Source organism: Eptatretus burgeri, chromosome 5 (assembly GCF_056783735.1).
Source record: "Eptatretus burgeri isolate ZD-2024b chromosome 5, Ebu_testis_v1, whole genome shotgun sequence".
Classification (NCBI taxonomy): Eukaryota; Metazoa; Chordata; class Myxini; order Myxiniformes; family Myxinidae; genus Eptatretus; species Eptatretus burgeri.
Genome location: NC_140965.1, coordinates 81,427,395 through 81,435,003, shown reverse-complemented (window position 1 = coordinate 81,435,003; position 7,609 = coordinate 81,427,395). Strand labels below are relative to the sequence as shown.

Sequence of the window (7,609 nt, the reverse complement as noted above, 5' to 3'; positions counted from 1 at the left end):
TGCGACAGAGCCATGTGTTCGAATGAACATTAGATTCTATAAAGCTCTGCAATATATGTTATTACATGCAAATATCATGAAACCATTATTAAATCAGATTAATGATCTTAATTAAACAAGAACTGTAGTACCCATACATTTGCATGTAGATCAAATATAGATAAATGTAGGCTGTCGTTCAAATCATGCAGATCACAGAGTATGAAAGAACTTGTCCTAGCAAGCATTATGAGACAGGAATCACTCCTTCCAAGCATTTACACTGGATATATTAGTACATGTATATAAGCCTGGTGTTGGCGCAGTGGTTAGGGCAGCGGCTTGGGATCCAAAAGGTCCTGAGTTCAAGCCCCGTTGGGCCACTGAATTAATACACCAGGGGGTTGACTCAGCCTGTCATCCTTCCGAGGTCGGCGAAATGAGTACCAGTGTACTGGGCCGGTGTATACCCCGGTTAAAATAGGTGTACCATATCCCTGTGTCGTAAGAGGCGACCAGGGTTGCGTCAGGAAGGGCATCCGGCGTAAAACATGTGCCAAATCAGTATGCGGATCATACAGATGATCCGCTGTGGCGACCCCTAAAAGGGAGCAGCTGAAAGAAGAAGAAGAGGAGGATATTAGTACATGTATATGAAGCTCAAAGGGGTTAAAGGGATTCTGGTAGAGTGAAATCCATGTTTATGGATTTATGGGCTGTACTAAACAAAATGATGATGGTCATAACTGAAATATGCAGTAAGCTTTGACTTTAAAAAAGTGCAAATTCATTAGAATGCATCTCAATGTACCCTGCCCCAGGCAAGAAATTAAGAACACCAGAAACAAAATAAAAATTACATGTCTGAAGACTACAATGGTTCACGAGCGGTATTTGACGATGTCGATTGTATCAGAAGTCAAGGATGTGATAATGTTTGACCAAGTTATAAAAATGATCAACATGATGTGGTACGAGTGACAGGTTATTAGCTGCAAAATGTCGAAAACCCGGTTTCGTTCAACAACTTTAAAAATTTGACCTTTGCATAACCTTTAAAGAAGCCTGATGTTGGCTTTGTGGTTAGGGTGGTGGCTTGGGATCCCAGGGTCCTGAGTTCAAGCCCTGTTGGCTGCTGAATTAACACCAGGGACTTGACTCAGCCTGTCATCCTTCTGAGGTCGGCAAAATGAGTACCAGTATACTGGTCCCAGTGTATGCCCCGGTTAGAATAGGTGTACCATATCCCTGTGTGTCGTAAGAGGTGACCAGGGTTGGCGTCAGGAAGGGAATCTGGCCATAAAAAAAAAACATTGCCTCAAGAAAAAGCCCAACCCCTGCACAGCAGGGGAAAATGGCTGTAAAAACGGTCATTTTTTATTTTGTATAACCTTTAAAGGTCACAAAGCAATGTTGTGGACATTAAAATAAGAAAACAGGATACGTGCTATAGCTTAATGGAGTTAGTTCGTCAAAGAAGGTCGAAAACCCGGTTAGATTCCCACAACTTTGAAAATTTGACCTTTGTGACCTTTAAAGGTCAAAGGTCAAGGATTATGACCTTTGGTGCAAAACTTCCTCTGGAACATTCCAGGAACAATATAATGTCATATAGGATATATGGCATTTCGCACTCCTCGCATTATCCATACTTTGATGAAATCAGCGTAAAATCAAACTTGAAGGGGGCGCCACGGGCAAGGTGTTCGAGATAGAGCAAAATGGTTTCAAGACTTTAGGTGGGGAATGACCTCAAGATTATGCATAAAAAAATATTGTCATCCTAGCTCTCAAAGTTTGGGCGGTCATCTGATTTTTATGTCAAAATTCGAAATTTTCTAAGTTCGTGACCTTGTGACCTTGACCTTGGGAGGAAAATGAAAAATCGAGCTCCGTGGGGCTATGCAGGCGCCATTGAGCTAACCAAATACCAAAACCCCTGCCAGATTCGACAAAACCCCCTAGGAGAAGATGCAAATTGAAATCGGCTACCCCCTAAAAACACTTGTTTTTTGGCCGTGGCTCCGCCCATAATGGGCGCACCACGCCCATTCTCAGGAAAACACAACTAGGTCATGATATAAACCTCCCACCAAAATTTTATCAGGATCGGATAAAAACCCACGGAGCTATGCTCGGGACGGACAGACGGACGGACGGACGGACGGACAGACAGACAGACAGACAGACAGACAGACAGACAGACAGACAGACAGACAGACAGACAGACAGACAGACAGACAGACAGACAGACAGACAGACAGACAGACAGACAGACAGACAGACAGACAGACAGACAGACAGACAACAATAACGAATATGGTGGTCACTTATTTTTTTCGTGAACCAATTATTACTCTCGCGTTCACAAGCCATTCTGGTGGTAATAATTTCTTGTCAGGAAAAGTTGAAAACATAAATTATCATGGGATATTTACTTCAAGATAACAGAATATTGACACCTGGAGACTTCTTAACAGAAACAATAATTGTCTTTCATTTTACAGTTGCCGATTTTACCGGTGTTGTGAACAGCCTCCGGGTTGTTGACGAGCGCAAACTCGCTCTGCCTGCTAAAATGGCCGCCAAGGGCGTCCATTGGATACTTCACTGTTTCGGGTGAGCTATCTTGCTCTGCTTTACGATCTTTAGTGTTCCGTTCACGGGGTGTATTGCATTGGTTTTACCGTGGTCGCTGTGGTTCTCAAGATGGGTTTCTTTCTTCCTTCTTTTTTTTCTTGTTTTGTTTTGATCTTTCTGCTGCGGGACCTTCCCTCCCCTTCTCCCTTGTATTCCCCCTTCGAGGCCTCATGCGAAGAAACTGTGTAGACTTTTGTTTTTTGGGGTGAGAAAAGTAAAAAACAACAACAAAAAAAAAAACCAGTGGTGATGAACAAATGAAAGCGTGAGGGGTGCGGCGGCTAAAATGGCTGACGAGAGGGTGAGAGAAAAAGGTGGGAACGGACAGAGGACGCGCGGTCTGGCTTGTGACGAGATACCTGGCCTGCAAGACCTCCTTGAGGATTGGAGTGATCCCCCCCCCCCCCGAAGGCTGCCTGTTGGAGGCACCGTCTGTGTTGAGGACACTGAGGCAGAGGAGAGCCTCACTGGGGCACGTTGAGGCATCGTAGAGGGAGCGGAAGAGTTTCCTCCTGAGTGTCGCTTGAGCCGACCTGAAGCAACGTGTGGCTTCAAGGTGTTGCAGGAGTTGCTCGAGTTGCTCCAGTTCGGTCGTTGGCGAAGTTTGAGAACACCCCCAGAGAGGGAAGGGTGGTGTTGAGGCCTTCATCTTTGTGGTCTGTGGCTGGGGCGAGGCCGCTGGAACGTCAACTCAAACAAGCCTGAATTCTTCTTCTCCCCCCCCAACCACCTTTCTCCTCCCCCCCCAACCACCTTTCTCCTCCCCCCCCAACCACCTTTCTCCTCCCCCCAACCACCTTTCTCCTCCCCCCAACCACCTTTCTCCTCCCCCCAACCACCTTTCTCCTCCCCCCAACCACCTTTCTCCTCCCCCCAACCACCTTTCTCCTCCCCCCAACCACCTTTCTCCTCCCCCCAACCACCTTTCTCCTCCCCCCAACCACCTTTCTCCTCCCCCCAACCACCTTTCTCCTCCCCCAACCACCTTTCTCCTCCCCCCAACCACCTTTCTCCTCCCCCCAACCACCTTTCTCCTCCCCCCAACCACCTTTCTCCTCCCCCCAACCACCTTTCTCCTCCCCCCAACCACCTTTCTCCTCCCCCCAACCACCTTTCTCCTCCCCCCAACCACCTTTCTCCTCCCCCCAACCACCTTTCTCCTCCCCCCCAACCACCTTTCTCCTCCCCCCAACCACCTTTCTCCTCCCCCCCAACCACCTTTCTCTTCCCCCCAACCACCTTTCTCCTCCCCCCAACCACCTTTCTCCTCCCCCCAACCACCTTTCTCCTCCCCCCAACCACCTTTCTCTCCTCCCCCCAACCACCTTTCTCCTCCCCCCAACCACCTTTCTCCTCCCCCAACCACCTTTCTCCTCCCCCCAACCACCTTTCTCCTCCCCACCCAACCACCTTTCTCCTCCCCACCCAACCACCTTTCTCCTCCCCACCCAACCACCTTTCTCCTCCCCACCCAACCACCTTTTCTCCTCCCCACCCAACCACCTTTCTCCTCCCCACCCAACCACCTTTCTCCTCCCCACCCAACCACCTTTCTCCTCCCCACCCAACCACCTTTCTCCTCCCCACCCAACCACCTTTCTCCTCCCCACCCAACCACCTTTCTCCTCCCCACCCAACCACCTTTCTCCTCCCCACCCAACCACCTTTCTCCTCCCCACCCAACCACCTTTCTCCTCCCCACCCAACCACCTTTCTCCTCCCCACCCAACCAACTTTCTCCTCCCCTCCCAACCACCTTTCTCCTCCCCACCCAACCACCTTTCCTCTCCCCACCCATCCACCTTTCTCCTCCCCACCCAACCACCTTTCCCCTCCCCCCCCAACCACCTTTCTCCTCCCCACCCAACCACCTTTCTCCTCCCCACCCAACCACCTTTCTCCTCCCCCCAACCACCTTTCTCCTCCCCCCCAACCACCTTTCTCCTCCCCCCAACCACCTTTCTCCTCCCCTCCCAACCACCTTTCTCCTCCCCTCCCAACCACCTTTCTCCTCCCCTCCCAACCACCTTTTCTCCTCCCCTCCCAACCACCTTTCTCCTCCCCTCCCAACCACCTTTCTCCTCCCCTCCCAACCACCTTTCTCCTCCCCACCCAACCACCTTTCTCCTCCCCACCCAACCACCTTTCTCCTCCCCACCCAACCACCTTTCTCCTCCCCACCCAACCACCTTTCTCCTCCCCACCCAACCACCTTTCTCCTCCCCACCCAACCACCTTTTCTCCTCCCCACCCAACCACCTTTCTCCTCCCCACCCAACCACCTTTCTCCTCCCCACCCAACCACCTTTCTCCTCCCCACCCAACCACCTTTCTCCTCCCCACCCAACCACCTTTCTCCTCCCCACCCAACCACCTTTCTCCTCCCCACCCAACCACCTTTCTCCTCCCCACCCAACCACCTTTCTCCTCCCCACCCAACCACCTTTCTCCTCCCCACCCAACCACCTTTCTCCTCCCCCCCAACCACCTTTCTCCTCCCCCCAACCACCTTTCTCCTCCCCTCCCAACCACCTTTCTCCTCCCCTCCCAACCACCTTTCTCCTCCCTCCCAACCACCTTTCTCCTCCCCTCCCAACCACCTTTCTCCTCCCCTCCCAACCACCTTTCTCCTCCCCTCCCAACCACCTTTCTCCTCCCCTCCCAACCACCTTTCTCCTCCCCTCCCAACCACCTTTCTCCTCCCCTCCCAACCACCTTTCTCCTCCCCTCCCAACCACCTTTCTCCTCCCCCCCAACCACCGAATCACCTTTCTCCTCCTCCCTCCCCACCTAACCACCTTTCTCCTCCTCCCCCCACCCAATCACCTTTCTCCTCCTCCCCCCACCCAATCACCTTTCTCCTCCTCCCCCCCCCACCCAACCACCTTTCTCCTCCTCCCCCCACCCAACCACCTTTCTCCTCCTCCCCCCACCCAACCACCTTTCTCCTCCTCCCCCACCCAACCACCTTTCTCCTCCTCCCCTCCCACCCAACCACCTTTCTCCTCCTCCCCCCTCCCACCCAACCACCTTTCTCCTCCTCCCTCCACCCAACCACCTTTCTCCTTTACACATTATTTTCTTTATATATTTTGTAAATATTCCTTTGTTATTTTGCTTCACACCCTTTGGGATTAGCTCGTGATAATTGGGCTGTTGAATTGTCTTGTCCATATTGGCTTCGTTTCTGTCTGTCCTTTAATTCCTTAATTGTTACCATTTCACATATTTTATTATATTCTTCTTTTTTTTTTTTAGTAACATGATTTATCCATTGCTTGGTGGTGTACCCTGTGTTTCTTTATCCTGAGTAAAACATTTGCCTTTATTCCTCTGTTTTGAATTTCACATTGTTGGATTTGCATACAATACTGTAGGTTGAAGAGTGGGGTGTTTGAATTGGCATCAGCATTAGGATGTTAACGTCGCTTGGTCATATCTGACTGCTTATGCAGCGTGACCGCACACTGGGTACGTATTTGTCTCCCGAGCATGTCAATCAAGACCTCTGGAGCAAAAGGCGTACCCCGAGCCCTCTACCCAAGAGCAGAGTCATAACAATGGCGAAGAGCATGATGGAGAACGACCATTCTGTAGTTTGTCCTGTTAATTTCATCCTTAAACATACGTTTAACTGTCCAACTACAACTGAGACGAGAATTCTGGATCCTTTTTGTGATATAAACCGGACCACCTCGTTACAAATGCATGTCCACAGGAAAGTATTGGACAAGACGGCGGTTTGTAGCTTTCCTTTCAATCTCACGATATTATTCACATTCGAGAGTTGGGACTAATTGTAGCTTTGCCTCAAATAAACAAACATTTTATATGTACAACACAATTGAAATATGCATTTCAATAAAATCGGCATTATCAAAGCTTTTGCACTTGCAGTCCTCAGGATAAAACCGCAAGCAGATGAAGAAGAAGCACCAAACCCTTTGTCCGGGAGCCAACCCCCCAAATTTTAGTGAACCTGGTTTTGTCGGATAAAGTATTTTTTTTTTCTCTCTCTTTTTTGTGGTAGTCTTGGGCTTGCTTATCATGAATCGGGGGTGCCAGATGATATCCCTTGGGGAACTTGATATTGACCCTTTTCTATCCAATACAGCCAAATTCTGAAAGACTCAAGTTTCCACTTTCTCAAGAAAGTTTGCTTAACAAAAGCTCAAATATACTTACATTCTGCAATAATTCATGTTGTAGAGAATGTTAAAATCATTTTAGGGGCACAATTTGGGAGATTAACCCTTTTCCGCTCAATTTTGTAGCATGTGGGATGGACGTTGGCCATAAAAGAATGATGGCTTCCCACTTTCTTTTGCCACTCATGTCTTAGAAATTAGTCTAGTTACTGAAAAGTACATCAAGATGGCATTGCAGAATTGTTTTACTTCCTGTTTTAATCCATGTGTTTACCATGCATTTGTTTTAAGTCTTGTTGCTCAGCCAAGACATCAGACCATGAATTTAGACTTTTGAAGGTACCTAATGTAAGTAAAAATACTAAAGCATCACTAGAATGATGTATGTTAAAACATCGATACAGTTTAAGGTCAGTTTTAATGGTTTTAATTAGATTAGGCAAGCACTCCATTTCTAAATTCAATGTTAGTACTGATGCAATAAGTTAGAAAAATGCCGTACATGAGAGCTTGACAGTCTTGCATTTCGTTTTCAGCCTTGGCAGTCATGGAATCGGATACTGATGAATGCTACTTCAAATGGAAGTTTAACTGTCAAGACAAGAAAGAGAAGCTTGCATGTGCTACGGCCGTCCGAATAGCCAACATCATCCGATGTAGCAAGATATATGGTGATGAAAAGCACTTTGAGCTCGAAGATGCGTTAGAGAAAAACAAGGAATTCACCTTGAAATTCCACAAAAGTTGTGTCTCCTACACGTCTAAAAGTCACACCCAGCGTCACAAACTTCACTGTGATGAAGAGACTGATCCTGTCTCCCAGAAAGTCACGAGGCGTTCGT

General features: G+C 48.4%; 1 protein-coding gene across 6 annotated transcripts in view; it reads left to right on the top strand.

The window, feature by feature from the left end:
- The first annotated feature begins 1,645 nt into the window (after positions 1-1,645).
- The window catches only part of LOC147026822 (uncharacterized), a 56,454-nt gene continuing 50,490 nt past the window's right edge, over positions 1,646-7,609 (top strand). For 3 of the 6 annotated variants that reach the window (XM_085882628.1, XM_085882632.1, XM_085882627.1), the window contains exon 1: positions 2,822-3,275. The gene's annotated coding sequence lies outside the window, so the exon portion shown is untranslated. Of the gene's footprint in view, positions 2,599-2,821; positions 3,276-7,609 lie in introns of those variants that run through there. The other 3 variants (XM_085882633.1, XM_085882629.1, XM_085882631.1) reach the window with 2 other exon arrangements.